The sequence below is a fragment of the Cyprinodon tularosa genome, unplaced genomic scaffold (assembly GCF_016077235.1).
Source record: "Cyprinodon tularosa strain WSP-4 unplaced genomic scaffold, ASM1607723v1 ctg131, whole genome shotgun sequence".
Classification (NCBI taxonomy): domain Eukaryota; kingdom Metazoa; phylum Chordata; class Actinopteri; order Cyprinodontiformes; family Cyprinodontidae; genus Cyprinodon; species Cyprinodon tularosa.
Genome location: NW_024038126.1, coordinates 242,452 through 259,788, shown reverse-complemented (window position 1 = coordinate 259,788; position 17,337 = coordinate 242,452).

The window sequence follows — 17,337 nt, the reverse complement described above, 5'->3', positions numbered from 1 at the left end:
CACATTAGCCAATGAGAACAGCACAAACCAGTAGCTTGGTTTAGGAATAGTAAAAGCTGTTTTTTCTCTAAATTGCAATCTTTTATGCCAGAAAAAAAATCCTTTTCTGAATTATCTGAAAAATGCAGGTCATTTAAAGTAGAATTTAGATTTGTCTCGGATGGAAAAAGGAAAGAGAAGAAGTTGTTTCCTGGAAACTAATACATGAATGTTTGTTTTTATTGATAATTAGTTTTTGTTTTTTTCTTTATATAAAAAAAGTCACAAAACTTTAAGCAATAGCATTTAACATAACAGCACAATGGCTTCTCAGTCTGTTCAGGATTCTCTGAAAAAATCGACTGCCATGTGTTGGCCGGGGCGCTCCTGTCGATGAGGCTGATGACGTCTTCCCCTGAACTGGCTCATTAACCACTGGCTGATCCGCTTGACCTTCAGATTAATGAGGCAAACATAAACACGAACAAGTCACAAGCTCTGAAAAGTGACGCACAGCACGATTCAACATTAAAATGGAGGAAGAAAACAGACAAAATGGAAAAAAGAAGTGCCATACTCCACATTACTGACCACAGCATTAACAACTAGGACATCAATTTTGACCTGTGGAAGTGTACCTTTTCTGCTCCTGCTGTCATAGCAGGAAAAAGAAATAGGACTGGTTTATCTCCATGAATGTCATTCAGATTTTTTTTATACCTATGATTTTATAGTGTGTTGAAATCATTGGCATATTTATTTCTCTGCAGGAAACATTTCAGGACAGAATCATTGCTGTGGATATGTAAAAAGATATATCATAATTATTATCCCACTCCTACGTGCAGAGTATCCGCAGCTTGTCACCCTTGAAATAGCTCTACTCTTTGTGCCAGATTTATGGGTCTTCACTGGACTGCTGAGGTCACGATGAAGCGTCGCTGATATCAATGCTGTCTTTCACATTTTTAGAGTATTTAAAAAAATGTTAACTTTTTTTTTTATAAAGGCAAACTGCAAATGTAAATATATGACACAGTGAATATCATATATTCATTAGTTGTTGGGTTGGAGTTTATTTGCACGTGATTTCCACACTCTTATCTATTCTCCAGCAGGTGTTTTGTGAGAAAAATGTTTCCATTACCATCTAGCTGGATTACAACAATGTCTAAATGATATTCTGTGTCTGTAAAAATTACCTGCCAGCTATATAAAGACACTGGAAAACATGTAAGCAAAGATTTTAATGCCAAAAGTTCAAAGTAAAAAGGTTCTGCTTTATGTTTTTGCTGCATCTTTTTTTTTTTTTTTTTTACTTATCTTTTAGACTTGTCTAAATTAAGATAAACAGTAACCTTAGAGGCTATTTATATGCTGGAGTAGTTGCATGCATTTCTGTACCTTGACTCTCAGTTTGTTTTACCTGTAATAAGCTGCCGCCATTACTGCTGCTAAAAATGGTGTTGATTCATAGATTTTTTATTTTTTTGTTACTTAAGCATTTTTTTGTGGATTGCATTTAATCAAACAATAAATTATTGAAACTAATCAAACCTGTGCAGGATAGCATGCAACAGAAATGAGCAATATATAAAACAGTAATTATATTTGTAATAATTATAAATATATATATATTTTCTAATGCATTCCTATAATTGAATATTGTAAATATAATTAATCTGAACAGAGGTTTTTTCTTCTTTTTGTGTCATGTAGGCTTATGGCTTCTTGCAAGATGCAGACTAGAATATTGCTTTTCATCAACAATGGCTTTTTTTTTTCTTGCATATCTGTAACATGGACCAAAAATTATAAATTAGGGGTGCATCGACTACTCGTTTAATCAATGGATCGAATTCTATTTCTGCAATCCAACTGCATTGATCTGTGCCCCGGAAATTATAAATTAAACCGACATGAACGAGTCTAAAATTGTTTTAAAAGGCAGTTAATTATTTGTATCTATATTAGGAAATAACAAATTGAAGCATGGTAGTTCTTTCCTTCTAGATGCATTTTATGTCATTGTTTTTGCTGCTGCAGCAGCATCAAGGTAACATTAGCCCTTCATAGAGCTGACCGTTGACTTTCTCAATTAACAGCAGTAACAGCAGGTTTAACTAATTCACCAGAAGCCATGTCAATTGCATATATCATTTTACATGAATATTGATATTCTATTTTTAATTTTTTTCATGTTTAAAGCAATCTAAGCAAAACGTAAATTTACGTTTGATTTTACCTGAAGGAATTTTGCCCTTTTATGGTAAAGTTGTAATATTTTCAAATAAAAAAAAAAGCAGTGGAAACAGCAGGTAAGCCTACAGCTAAATTGATAAAAATGCTTTATTATTGAAAATATGACAACAAAGGTTAACTTCTTATTGATTCATTCTGGATTGTTAATTAAACTTTAAAAAAAATGTGAATTGTATTTGCAGTATTTTTTTACTGCATGTTTGTTTATACCCATATTTATTTAATGGATACGTTCCCTTTAAAGAAACAACAAAAATCTATCAATTTCTCGTAGGTAGGTATTAATTTCACGATCACACTGGTTTTTACTGAGTAAAATTTTACTGAGTAAAATTTCAAAACTTTAAGATTTACTGAGTCGATTTCATGTCATATCGTATATTCTTCCAAATAACCTTTTGAGCACCACACCTTCTATAGATTTATCTTGGGCTTCTCCACAACCTCTGATAAATGCTCTCCTTTTCCGTTTTGTTGGACAGTCATCCTTTGGCAGGTTTTATTTCACTTTTTCCATTTTCAATTGATAGAGCATACAATGCCCTGCAAGATGTTAAAATCTTGAAAGCTTTGCATTTACTCTATCAGGACTATTATAGTAATGAGTGTTAAGAACATGGGAAAGGCAACCTTTATGTTATTTTTCTTTTCAACTCTCACTATTTCCTAGCATGTTTCAACCACCTTGATGTGTGTTATATATATGTAAAAAGGAAAACAAAATCATAAACTTTTCAATGAAATATTTTCATCATTGTGTGCAGCTCTATCTTTCTTAAACTCATGAATTCACAATAAAATTCACTTTGACTAACCTACCATAAAAATATAATGCATGATGTAAGTTAGTCAGCCTTTATTTCTATTTTGCAATAGTCAACATTAACCAATGAAAATGAACGACTGCTTCAGAAAACAAACATCATTATGGGAGTAAAAGGTCTAAGCTATTTAATTATATAACCATAATGACCTGACTGTTGCATAAGTGCAATGGTGATGCTGAGCAAATAAGTTTAATATGGCAGCCCAGTGACTGATTAAGGTTTGTCTCACTGCCTAGGGTTGAAACTATTGTACAGATTTTTCATTTTTAAACCGAACTGATCACAATACCTTCAATTTTAAATAAAGCCACCACTGAAAAAAAAGTATTGAAGTGAAAGCCAACTTCCTTTGGTTAATAGGAGCACGAGGCATGCAGTAAATAAAATGCACCTGAATATGAAAATATATTTAATGCACTCTGCATACAGATTTCTTGTTTTTCTTGCATCCTAAAGATCTTAAATCTACATCACAGTGAACTTGGTGGACAGAGCAGCCTGATATGAAACCCCTAAAATCTTACAACTTCAATTTTATTTAGATCAAACACACAGAGTTTTAAATTGCTGTCTTACATTTTCCACTCAAGTGGCTGTGTTGTTGCTTTTTTGTTTTTGTTAACGGCTGTATGAAGGGGTTTCCTTGCAGTTAACCCCTCAGAAACTCCCACCCTCCCCAAAGTTATTTGCAATAGATTAAACATTGAAACCATAATAACCTTGTGAGTCCACAAGCTCAAACAGACACTCCAGCTGATGCTCTTTTTAGCCACATTACTGACAGCTGGGTGTCTCATGACCCTCAGCGGAGATGGAGGAAAGTCCAGCAGGTACAATATGTTGGATGGGAATCAGAGTTTTTCCATCCCCCTGTCCTGCTGAAAGACAATATGTGTATCTATTCACTCTCTCTGTGTGCTATCGCAGCGGCATCGTCACCAACAGCCCTCAGCGTAGCAGATTACTCGCAGTCCTATGTATCTGTTTGCTGTTAGTGTATTGATTTACTTTACAGTTCACAGTTTACTCTCTCTTTTACATACAAATGCATATCCATTAGCCAGAGAATGTTTGCACACATTGTCATATGAGCACACTTCATTTACAAACCTGCAATCACACTGCTATTTCTACGTTAGTAACTGCACATCTATTCATGCCGCTGACCTTTATACTTTTGGCTCCGGCTCCTTGCATGTTGGCAAACACAGCCGCAGCCAGGAAGTGATACCTAGGCTACACGATGCTCGCTGCAGAGCCCTGACCACCTTGGATTGAGGGGAGTTATCGTTGTGTGGTGCCATCCTTTGTCGCCTATCTGCAAACTATCCACAATAGACTACAAAGAGCTTTTAAAGGCACTATTTTTGCATCCTGCATCTCTGTAGTATATCCCTCAGAGGACTTATAAGTAATTAAACTTCCTGAGGTGAAAAGGTCATGCATCTAATCCTTGTTCTGTCTGTGATTCTCAAGGTGCATCTATGCCAAGACTGTCATCTTGTTTACACTGAGTAAAATGACGTATACTATGTATACTGTATAACAAATGCATGAAATATGAGAATCTGTGAAACAGGAGATACATGAGCAGCATCATGAGGACAGCTGAGGAGAGATGGATACCTATGAACTCGGTCCAGACCTTCAGTGATAAAGGTTACTAAAATCAAGCCAGCGATTATGTTGAAACACTTTGCAACAACAGCAACAGCTGCTGCGATGCCAGACAATACTCACTGTATTTATGTGTGCTGATGTCACCCAACATGCAAAGCTGTGTTATTTGTATAAGAAAAAAAAAATAATTACCCTTTAAGTTTATATTTCCTTTAGATTCAAATACATCTTTTTCTAAATTTTCATCTCTTACATAAAGTTTTGCCTCTTTTGTTTCAAACTTACAATTCATCTGGCTACGTTTGCAACGAGTGCAAATTGGATAGAACTGTATTTGTGAATGGAGCTCATCTTTTGTGTATGGATGGGGAACAACTTTCCACTCAATGTGTGGCACAGCAGCACCCTCAGGGCAAAGTGGTGTCAGAGCCAAAAAGAGCTGGCAGCCATGGTTACTGTGATTATAACAAGGCAATCTGCGATGGCAGCCTTATACACTAGGACACATATTCTATTGGATAATGGAAAGCATTCATGATTAATGTATGCTCCAATAAATGTATCGATTTTATGATTTCTTATTCTATTGCAGGATTTGTAGAGTTAGACTTTGCATTTATGTATTTATTAGGTGTCCAAATTATTATGTATACCTTTTTATACATATAAATAGTAAAAAGTTGAGAGTTCTTTGCTGTACCTTAGTTAAAACTGTTGCTGAATTACATATCTTTATCTAACTATTATGATGATAAAAGGAAAAAGAAAAACTCCAGTCATAAGTTGTGAACCAATTAATTTTCTGGCCAATTTTTAAAGAAAGTGTTGATTGTTTGAAACTGAAATAACATTAGAAGTGTTGTTTTTAAAATAACTGCCTTTGACTGTTGAATTTAAACTGCTAATTGGGGTAATATTTTGACACAATTCAACTGTTTTACTTTCTTTGTAGTTTTTTTATCGCTCTTGTTCTCCTTTTCTGTTTGTCCATTTTTTTTTTTTTTACAAATGTTTATGCTTTTATTGCTTTTACTTTTCTTCTATTTTATTATTTAACTCATGCCTGCCTTGCCTAGAAATAAACTCTTAATTGATCCTGTTTTAAAAATGTTCTGGCAATCCTACTAAATCTAAATATGGATCCCAATATAGAACATTTTTACTAAAACACCGGATGTTCATCCAGTGTTGACATGAGTTTGCCTGTTGGCATGTTTTAGTTTGCTCACTTAATATCCTTTGGATTTCCAGATAGAAAACCTACTTTAATCTTACAGGTCATGTACAATATTCCAAAAATAAACTGCAAAGCCCCTATAAAAATATTGCAATTGGAAGCATGTTTAAAATGTTTTGTAATATCTTTTTTATTTTTTTTTATTTGCCAACATTAGTAGATATAAGGGCTTTACCAATTCCATTTCTGACCACAGATAAAATAACGAAAACAAAGAGAAAAATGACCTGTGATAAAAGATAAAAGCTTTAGGCAGACATATAGAGTATGTTTAAATCTATAGGTTTATGATTTTAAATGAAAAGAATAAAATAGAAAAAAAGCTTAAATGTAAAACAATGCCTTTATACTCCAAATTACTGAAGGATTTTTTTTTTCTCTCTACTGGCCATTGTTGCATTGCCTGTTTGGGTCATTCAACACTGATGCAATACAGTATTAGCTATGCTACTTTCAGCACACCTTGCAGAAAACTTTCTATGATTCAAAAGTCATTGGAAAGAAATGGAGCAAAAGATTATCCCAAAAAAAAAAAAAAAAAAAATACAAAAGCACCAAATAAGATACATTTATATACACACAGCTGTTGACAGGCACAGGGCATGAGGAAAAGTAAAAGCAATCCTCCTCCTCATTTTAGATTTAATTCACGCAGAACAAGATTAAAGGATCCAATCAGCAGCGACATTGAGCCAGGCACCCTGTGGAACTGGACACCAGGAAGGCCTAATCATTTTGCTCCGCTGCAGTAAGTTGATCAAATCCCCTCTAGACTAAGCAGATGGTCGATAACATCTTCTTTCTTCTCCAGGTGAGATTATCTCCCTGGCTCAAACCACATGAGTGAATATTCACATCCCCATGTCATGCAGATGTGAGACAATATCCTTAGGTACTACTGTGACCCAGCGGAAACCGAATCAGGCTCTGATATGCTAGGGCACATCAAGTATATATTATCCAACAGAAGATATTTTAAGTTTAACTTTTTTAATCTGTTCATAACAAGTTCATGCAATGTTATTATTGTTATGATTTTTTTAAAGAATAAAAATGTCTTTATGGTTCTTTACTCTGTTCAGAGTATAATTTCTCTTCACAAGGAGATTACTCATTACGTCACAACACAATTTTCTCCCCTGTCCTGCTGGTCCTGAGATTACAAAGGTGGCTTATGCTCGGCCTGGTTTAAGCATTTCTTCTTTTATAATAGGCCTGCCATAAGGAAGCAACAAAGCCACAGAAGCTCTGACATGTGACCTGTGATTAGAAATTCCTCAGGGAATGATGTGGAAAAAGTATATAAACAAAGATTTACCCTTATAGAATTCTACATTAAAGTCATACTCATCTACTAAAGCTGGCAGAGAACGCAGATGCTTTAAAGAATGTTAAATCATTATTACATATATCTGCAATCGAGGAATGGAAAACGTGCAACATTATTATATTAGCTAATTTCTAAAGATAGAGAAGAACAACTGCAGGAATCTAATCAGCACAATATCTAAAACCACTTGTGTAATAGAAGCTGTTGCTGCTCTAGTGGAGCATTGACAATTGGGCAGGTTTTCAAGTTAAGAAGGTCAGGAATAAAGGGGTAACAGGAGAATTGCATATGCCTTTTCCAAGATGTCCTTGAAGTAAAGAGAGGGTTTGATGTTACACCTGAAGGTTCAGTTAATCACAATTGTGCTCTTATCTGGTGACTTTCCTTGTCACTATCAACACTTTTGAAAGCAGCACAGCGATCGGGTCACAATAAGTCATCCTGCTCATGCAAAGAAAGAGCAAGAACACAGACAAATTAGCTCTCCAGAATTGTAATTAATGTAATTAAATTACCAAAGCTAGTCATAACCCTTGGAAATTTGCATATTTTTTCATATTGCACCTATAAAATTCAGTGTTGCCTTTTAGGATTCTTTGTAGCCTAACACAAAAACAGAAAGTGATGCATAATTTATATTTAAAGTTGAATAATATGTGTTTCCACATTTCTTACTAACAAAACTTTGAAAAACACAGTCTGCATAGATCCTGTAGCAAGCCCCAGTCAGTATAGTTCTTCTAAATAAGATCCACCATTACATGGAAATGAATAAATGCATTTTAACATAAATAAATACATCTTATATCAAATAAATAAACAAAAGAATATGAATTGAATAAATAAAATATGTCTTTACATATAAAGCTTGAAAAATAAATTAATACATTGTTAAATAAATAAATAAGAAAGTAAGCTAAGATTTTTTTAACACATATTTTGTTTTTTTATGTGGAAATGTATTCATTTTATGGAATCTTTAATAAAAATCTATTTGAAACATTACATTTTTACTCTTAAGTGGTTGAAATAACAGGCTGCTTTACTGAATACAGAACTGAGTTGTTTTAACCATAAAGTTACCGATACACACAGCTACATTTATTTTAAAATGAGACATCTCACATGACCACTAGATTTGTTGTTTTAATGCTAGCCATTTAGAAAAAAAAGTAAGTATACAGTAACAAACCTAAGTGGCTCCTTCAGTTCTAACTAGTGGTAGGGAGGACTGAGATTAATATACTGTAGGTGCAACAAGGAAATACGTAGAAAAATGTCAATGCAGTTCAATCTGAGTGTTTCCTACCACTAGTTAGAACTGAAGAAGCCTCCTGGATGAGAGGCGCAACCTTTTCTAGAAAACTTCGCATCCATTTGCCTAGACTGAACCTTTCAAGCTTGATCATGATGGATGACAGAGGATCTTCACATATATACATTAACAAATAGTCATTAAATCCGATAAATACTGGTTTCCTGTTGTCTTAAAAAAAGAATATTCAAAAACAAGTTTGTTCTTCATGAAGTTATGTTGATATATTTTTCATTTTGGTGTTTAAAAAAACAGATTATGCCCCCAATTTTGTTTGTTTGATCATTTTTTTTTTTGCAATAAATAAAACTGTGGGCACAAATTGGCAAGTGGTTATGGCAGATATTAGAAGTTCTTACTCAGTTTTTAAGTAGGCTTTTTGATAATTAGTTGTTCCTTTTTGAAAGCACTCAATGTGTGCAAACGTCCTCTGGTATGTTTCCCCATAAATTATAACTAATCATTGTGGGCTGCCATTACCAAAAATAACAGAGCCAGTTTTGGACCCAGTCCAGCTTTGTCTGAGGAAATAGGTGGTTTTGCAGGTACTAATTAAATCAGGACGAATACAAATTCAAGACATTTTTTCCATATTCTGCACAAAACTCCTGAGGTCTGAAAAATGGATTCTAATATTCAGGTGGAGCAGTTCACTATTGAGGTGCATGTAATACACAGTTCTGCCAGCTTGAGAGATTACTTTGGAAAGTAGATACAGCTCATATGACATTGCCATTTTCCCAGAAGTCCGGATTATTTCATGTCATTTAAACATTGGCAGACTTGAAACTAATCTGGGCAAAAGTCAAACACTGTGCCAGGTCATTTTGAGACACATTACATCAGCCATTCATGAGACAATTATTTTGCCTCTCTGGTTTAAAAAAAGAAAAGAAAATTGGGTACGGCCATAATCACATGCTGGAGATATAAAAAGGCCTATATACAGCAAGACCAGCAGGCTGACTTTGTACTTGTGGGTAAATCACAAGAGTGCAAAGAAAGTCCTTGAGCTCTACCAGAAGGAAGGAATCAAAATCCTTATTGATTTAATAACCCTTCTGTATTAGAAATATTTTAAAGTCCACGTTTGACATGCTTGTATAGGTTTATTTTTTCTGTTAATATTCTATGAAATCCCTTCAGCTGTAATCTTCAATATCATTACTAATTAAAACTGAAGCTTGGTTGAATTTTAAACATTCAGGGTTGTCTCATTATTTGCTACACAACTAATTAAGAGGTATGGTTACAATGGCTGCATTAAAAAGTCCTCAGAGGTCGAGATGATTGCAGGCACTCATCAGTTTCAGAGGACAGGAGAGGGTTTAAAATAAAGCAACGTCTCAGCAGTCTGGTTCTTTTTATGTACGCAGTGGTTGGTTTGAATTAGCAGGCTGAGACTTGCAGAAAAGCATGATGCACTCATAGTCACTGGGGACACCATGGTTTCCATTAGATCAACTGGGATCTGAACACTACGTCTTTCCTCTTTGGTTCAAGAGACACCATGTTTGTTTGTTGTTTTCTGTTTTCCATGCCCATGTGCTAAATTAAATGTGCCAGGATTGGAAACTAATAGCACTAGTGGATACATGGAATAGGTCTGTTATTGTGCTGGAAAACTTTAAGTGAAAATTTAGCATTTGTGCTATGATATTTAGACAAGTTTTTTTCTGACCAATTTTATCACATTTCTCAGAAGAAAATAGGTATAGTTAGTCACCTCAGATAAGGTGGAGGGAATATGTTGCTTCTGAAAGGTGACAGGAAAAACAACAGACCAGATCTTCTAAGACGAGCAGGCAGTGAAACTTTAAACTTGCGACCCACTCCACTTCTTCCCTGTTGATGCTCATGTTTTAGTTAATTTTTTTTCTTCTTGGTGTTGAGCTGGATAGTTACTGCACCAGGCCATATGTGCTTGGACCTTATCCCTTTGTGTAGGAAGTCAGAGGCACTAGACTTTCATTGTTGATTAGCCCAACAATGGTAAAATAAATACTTTGAGGGTCTCCTCAACCAGGCCATCATGTCTTGTCTTGAAGTTGCAGAGACTGGGTGCTTAAATCTGGACTTGTTCATCACTCACACTGAAGTCATAGAGATGGTAAAAAAAAAAAAAAATTGGCAAGGCTTTAAGGGTTGATAACATCATTCCAGTACTTTTTTTTTTAGATTTCTAGATGTTGTTGGGATGTCAAGGTCGACATGCATTTTCAGTATTGTGTGGTGGCTGGGGACAGAGTCTCTGGACTGGCAAACTGGGGTGGTTGTCCCCCTCCAAAAGAAGGGGGACAGCAGGGTGTGTTCCAAATACAGATGTGATAACACTTCCCAGCATCCACTGGAAGGCCTATCCTAGGGTGCTGGAGAGTTCGGCGGTTTGAAACTCGGCTTTTCATTATTATGGCTGTGGAACACTGGACCAGCTCTACCCGCAGGGTGCTTCAGGGCTCATTGGAGTCTGCCTAATCCGTCCACATGTACATTGTGGATAAGGCATTTTACTATGTTCCTTGTAGCACCACAACAGGGACATAGTTCATACATGTCCCTGTGATACATACTTCAGACTGCAGGAGTACGAAGTCAGGGAGTTACTCCAGTTACTGTACAAGGGAAGCAGGGGTCTGGTCTTCTTTGCTGGCATTAAATGAGACCTTTCTTCAGTGCATGTTGAACTCCAGCAGGGGTGCACTCTGTCACCGGTCCTGATCATAACCTTTATGAGCAGGACTTTTAGGCGCAGCAAAGGGCTGGAGGAGGTATGGTTTGGAGGACCAGCGGTTTTTATCCCTTTTTTTGTGGAAGACAAGGTTCAAAACCAACACCATGAGCTGGAGTTTTTCAGTCAAGTGAAGAGTCTGAGAACAATGTTCTGGACCAGAAAAAGGTGGTTTGTCCTCTTCAGGTTTGTGGAGAATTGCTGTATGAAGTGAAGGAGTTTGAGTATCTTCATCCGGTTCAGGAGTAAGGAAAAACGGATGGGAAGATCAACAAATCGATCTGTGGTGAAGATTTATCAAGACTACCAGCATAATCAAGACAAGGAACACAGAACCAGGGCAACTAAGGAGTGAGAAGCATCTCAAGATACTGGAGCAGCCTTGCCAGTCTCCTTACCTAAACCCAATCAAAAATCCTAAACTGTACTTTTGAACAACAAACCTAAAAGGAATGGGATGACATTAATACATGTCCTGCATTATTTATTTTAATTGGATCAAATGAAAAAAACTGTAAACAAATTTACTGGATAAGAGCCATTATTCAGCACCACTAGAAGCACACAACAAAAACAACAGTGGTCTTCTTCTCAAATGTAACTGTCAACCCTTTGACCCTAAAGCTTGATGTTTGTTCTTAAGATAGCAGGACCCAGCATGCAAAATGAAGCCGTTGGGGTCATTTTAGTTTTAGATGATGTGACTGTTAATGACTGATTGATTAGTATATGTTTGAAATATCCTTCAATTTTCCCACAAAACCTGCCAGCACAATATGTTGCCATACTTTCACAAAAAACAACGAAAAAGCCTTTTTTTTTTACTCATAACCCCCTGCTAGAAAACCGGAAGTTGTTGTATTGCATTTACATTTTCCAAACATGCTAGAGCTCTAAATGGGGTAAACAAAACTTTTTCCAAACTCATCAGAATTTTGGTTAAATTTTCTGTGATGAAAAAAAAAAAGAGAGAGAAAACATTCAAAACTTCACTATGTTTCCAAGTTTTATGATAACCACAGCTTGTCTTCCATCACTTTTGGAGGAGAAACAGCATCACACATCCTCTGCCTAACCTAACAGTGGGTAAAAGGGGCTTTTCCACATATTTATTTTGTAAAAAAACATCTTGAGTTCTTGTTTCCAGAAGCTCACAGTTCCAGTTGGAGTCCAGTTTTGGCATTACTGTAATCTAAGATTAGATGGCATGTAAGTAACACTTGATGGCTGCTAAAGAGGCCTCGATAACCCCAGTGAGAAGTACTAGAAACTGATCAACTTCTAGAAAAAAAATTATACTTTGATTGAGTGGATTTCAAATTGATTTGACTATGATTAATTTCAAAGTAATGGCAAAAATAAGAACTCCATGCTGAGATTGGACAATTAAAGTTGTAAACATATTGAAACATGAACAGTAAGAGGCTTTGTTGAAGGCTTTATGGAACCCAGTGGACAGTTTAAGCAACTAGTTCAAAGGTGCTGACACACCAATGTCCAGAGCCAGTGCTGCAGAGGTACCAGAGAACAGGATGATTCAGTATGTCTGAGTAAATCATATTTATACCAGAATGCAGGACTATGGTAATGACTGTATCTGTGACTAAGACATGTACCAGCATGCAAAGTTTGAACCAACCAGGAAATTCAACTACAATAGCCACCATTCAGCCACTAAGGTAGCACTGAGCTGATTTGAATACAAATTGTGCAGAACTAAGAAATCACACATGTAAAGATAAAACTATATATAGATAACATTAAAATAGCTGGGGAAAGGTGGATTTGGGGGTGAGTTACACTTTAACAACACAAATCAGTTACACCAATAAAAGTTGCTGGCTCTGTTAAGTGTGGTATGATGTCAAAATTATATATTATATTTTCTTTTTTCTTTATCTCCCATTACAGGTCTCACTTAGTAATAAAAGTAGGAAGTTGTGATGTTTAAGAGGAACTGATTTAACCTTTAACAAACAAAGGCTAACCCAAATCAAGTATATCCATAAACGATAAACTCAGACTCAGGAGCTAATTTAATGCTATCTATGCAAGATTTCATGATAGTTAACCCAAGCACGGTTTGGTTTCTTTGTCTTCTGTGTGGGTTGGCATATGTTGATATTGGCAGAGAACCTCTCCCTTGTTCCCCTGGGAGAATTCACAAATATTCTAGCAGTTTAATTGGTGTGAGCTCACACTTAGACGACAACCCACATCACAACTGGTGAATCAATAACTGCTTGTCATGCTGGAGGTCATCAATTGAAACATGGAAACACATTTATGTAATCAGCCACACAGAAGAAGGGTCAAGAGGGGAAAAAAAAAAGTCCTCTACTGTTTTTTTTGTTGTTGTTTTTTTTACGACTGGTTGAAACATTCCTTGTGTTTGATGAACAAATTAGATTAACTTCACTGAATAAATATTAATCAGTGATAGTGTGGCTAGATTTGGATGGTGAGTGTTCAGCACGCAGCGAGAGGAGTTAACAGTAGAGAGAGGCTCAACTTGCTGCAGCTGTTCCACTTGTTGACATCAGCTCAGAGCACGTCTGTTCCAGAATGTGAAGATATTAACTTTCACCTTCTTTAGCTGTCCCTGTGTTTTAAAATAGTGCAAATGATCCGAATCATGCAGTAAACAACATAGGCTTTCCTCGTGTGCTATGTTGTGTGATCCTTCAAGTAGGGTTTATGTAGTTATTGCCTCTATTATTGCTTCTTACTGTATATGGTGGCTCAGGTTGAGGAATCATCACTTAAATAAGCTGAGTCTGAATTCTCCCTCTTTAATTTTACATCGTTGTATCATGTGTTAAGGTCATGTTCTCATTTGGTTGTGATCCAACATTTCTTCAACTACTTGAGGTCTTTCTGTTTTTATGAAGAATGGAATTGATTAGATTACAGAAAATCTTCACTTATTGTATCCTGTTTGCACATAACACTCCAAATACCAATGGTGCCATTGGTAGTTAGAAATGTAGAGGGTTGAAAGTAAATCCATCCATCTTCTCCTGTTTATCTGTCAGGGTCATGATTGGGTTGGTGCCCCTTCTCTAGTAGTCTATTGGTGAAAGGCGGGATGCACCCTGGACAGGTTGCCAGTCTGTTGCTGGGCAACACAGAAACACACAACCATGCACACACCCTCCAGTTAACCTAATTGGTCATGCTTCGGACTGTGGAAAGAACCCTGCATGTATGGGGAGACTATGCAAACCCTGGGCCAGGAATCGAACCTAGGACCTTCTTGCTGCAAGGCAGCATCACTACACTCTGCATCACCATGCAGTCCTGTGAAGCTAAATCAATTTTCTGTTATTGAATATATGCTAGTATCTGCCAATGCAGTTTGAAGATTCATTTGCTTTTTATCGAAGAATAAAAAAATTTTGCATCCCCACAATTTGAGACAGCAGATATGAGTAAGTGGTGCTGTTAAATATGGCACAGGGTATCTAAAGCCTCTTTCCCACTGAAAACAGCGAGTTAATGCAAGTTTTTCAAACATGGGTCGACCTGCTAACAATTGGCATTTGGATCCCTTCCCACTGGGAAAAAAAGCTGGGTTTAACCCCTAGCGTGTCTGGTGATGCCATCGTGCAGGGTTGGTGTTGATGATGTCACCAGAGTGACCAGTGCAGTTGTGCTTTATTGTTTAGCTCTATTATCTTTCTGAATCTCTCTTACCAGTGCTACACCATGTTTATAGATTTAAGCAGAGTTATTTCGGCTTGTTAGATCAGACATAACTGGTGTGGTAGATGTCTATACGTTGCTCTCAATGATTTCACATGATTTAGCTGGTCAACCCAGGTCTGGTGATCCCACAGCATGCTGATCCGAGCCATGGGTAGACACACGTCAGGGAGCTGTTCGCCCTGCCACTAAAAGCCATTTTTTCCCGTATTTTAAACTTTTTTTTTTTGTCCAGCCAGTGGGAAATGGGTCTAATAAACACAGACAAAGACTAAAAACAAACCTCACTACAAAAGATCCACTGATGTTAAAACAATTCCATGCCGACTAATTTTTATGTCTGCTGCAATATCTCTATTGACCTTAGCTTAAGACTACATATGAAAAAAATACTTTATATGTATGTAACCCTCTATATACATTTGCACATATTTATTATAATCATTTATGTGTGATTCTAAACCTATAAATTTTTTTTTATTTGTTTATAAGGCTCTATTTTATCATACAGCTGCAAAAGTTAGAGTTAATTCTACAACAGAAGTTAAAATACTTCAATACTGCTTATTCAAATACAAGACAACCTGTTGGTGGAAAGACTAAATACGAATGTTTAACACAAAGCATGTATTTTTTCCCATGTGTAAAGGTTCGGGCAGTTCAGAATCATACATCTAATCCTTCCTGCCAATGAGTTCAAGAAGCTAAAAATAAGACCTGGGTTGTATTCTAAATTGTTTTTCTCTTTTTGGTTCATTTAAAGTTTATTCCATTCCAAAGATTTAACCAAAAATAATTATATAATTTCCACATCCTGTAAAATCAACTTTAAAATGTCTTAATTTATGTCCAGGATGTAATAATGGGCCAGCTTTGTCAAACAAACCTCTGTATTCACAGAGCCAAGACACTTTAAAGTTTTTAATAAAAGGGAAGAACATGTTAATAAAACATGCACTCTATGTTACAGCGCTCTTTACTTAGGACCACCTGAGGTGAAATAATAAATCCTCCTCTTATGGCTTTTATTTTAACTAATATATGCATTATAGTGTTGTAACACAAATAGATGACATGAAGTATTTTAGAGAAACAAACAAATCCGGTTTGGTATCCATCATATATATATATTTTTTTTATGAATTCTTGTGATATGGCCTAATGGAACTGGCTGGGGACAGTCACCCTGTCTAAGTTCACATCATGTCAACTCAACCCTGACCACCCTGTCCCTTTCAGACAGAAAGCTATGGTGCAATAGAAGCCTAAACACTACAGCATGTTGCATAAGGTTATTTCACCCCAGGGCTAAAGCATATTCTGTCCATAAAGACATATTTTACTTTGCTCCGTTAAACTGACCCATGCTGAATTTTCACCCTTGGCTAGCCCTACGTTTTGCATTGGGGAAGCAAAAATAAACCATGTTTTCTCCTTTTTGTCTGTCTGGGGCCTGAGGCAAAGGAATAGATGGATTGTTAACAAGAAAAAAATAGAAAACAGGTGAATTTACTTGCAAGGTCATCTCTCTCTATAGCTCTATCTAACTCCGTCTCATCACCAATTTTACTAACTTCAGGGGAGCTTAAGAGTGGTTGGCAAATGCTTATACTGAAGTTCCATGCCTAATAACAGTCAAAAGGTCGTGAGATCTGGCAAGAGATTGAGGAAGCATTTCTTAAGTGGAGTGCACATATATACTAAATCTTGCTCGCACTCTTCTGTCAAACTCTTGGTCCCTTGGGCCAGAAGCACAAGTTCCCAAACTTCACTTTAACGGGCAGAAAATAGGCAGCGAGTCCATCTTCTGCACTTGCTTGTTTGCAAACCCAGACAATAAAAAAAGAAAGAAGAAGCTAATCAACTCTGACTCCTGTCCTTGTTTGCTTAACTGCCAATTAACTGTCAAGACATTGTAAATTACTTCTGTATCAAAGCCCACATTCAACTGAAATGCAACAAATACATCTAGTAGAGTTTTTCCTTTCACATGAGTCTTTTAAGGAAATATTATGTAAGCTCTAAGCCATAAAAAGCCTTTCTTTATTATATAAAAAAGGCTGTTTTGGTTCGAGTGAGAATCTGCTCTGCTATGCAACGTGGGTGCTCTAAAAGTATTCGACTCACATTGAGTGTTGTCATTCATGCATAAGGTTATATGACTCCGACAAACACGCAGAGCATGTTGAAACTGAGCTTTTGTTAGCCTGCGCTGCTAACTTTCACAGATAAAGGAAGAAATAATAGTGAGACTTAAATAACCATCTGAGTGGGCTTTATGCATTCATCCTATGCCCTTAAGAGCAGCAGGCCGTCAAGAAATGTTCATTGACT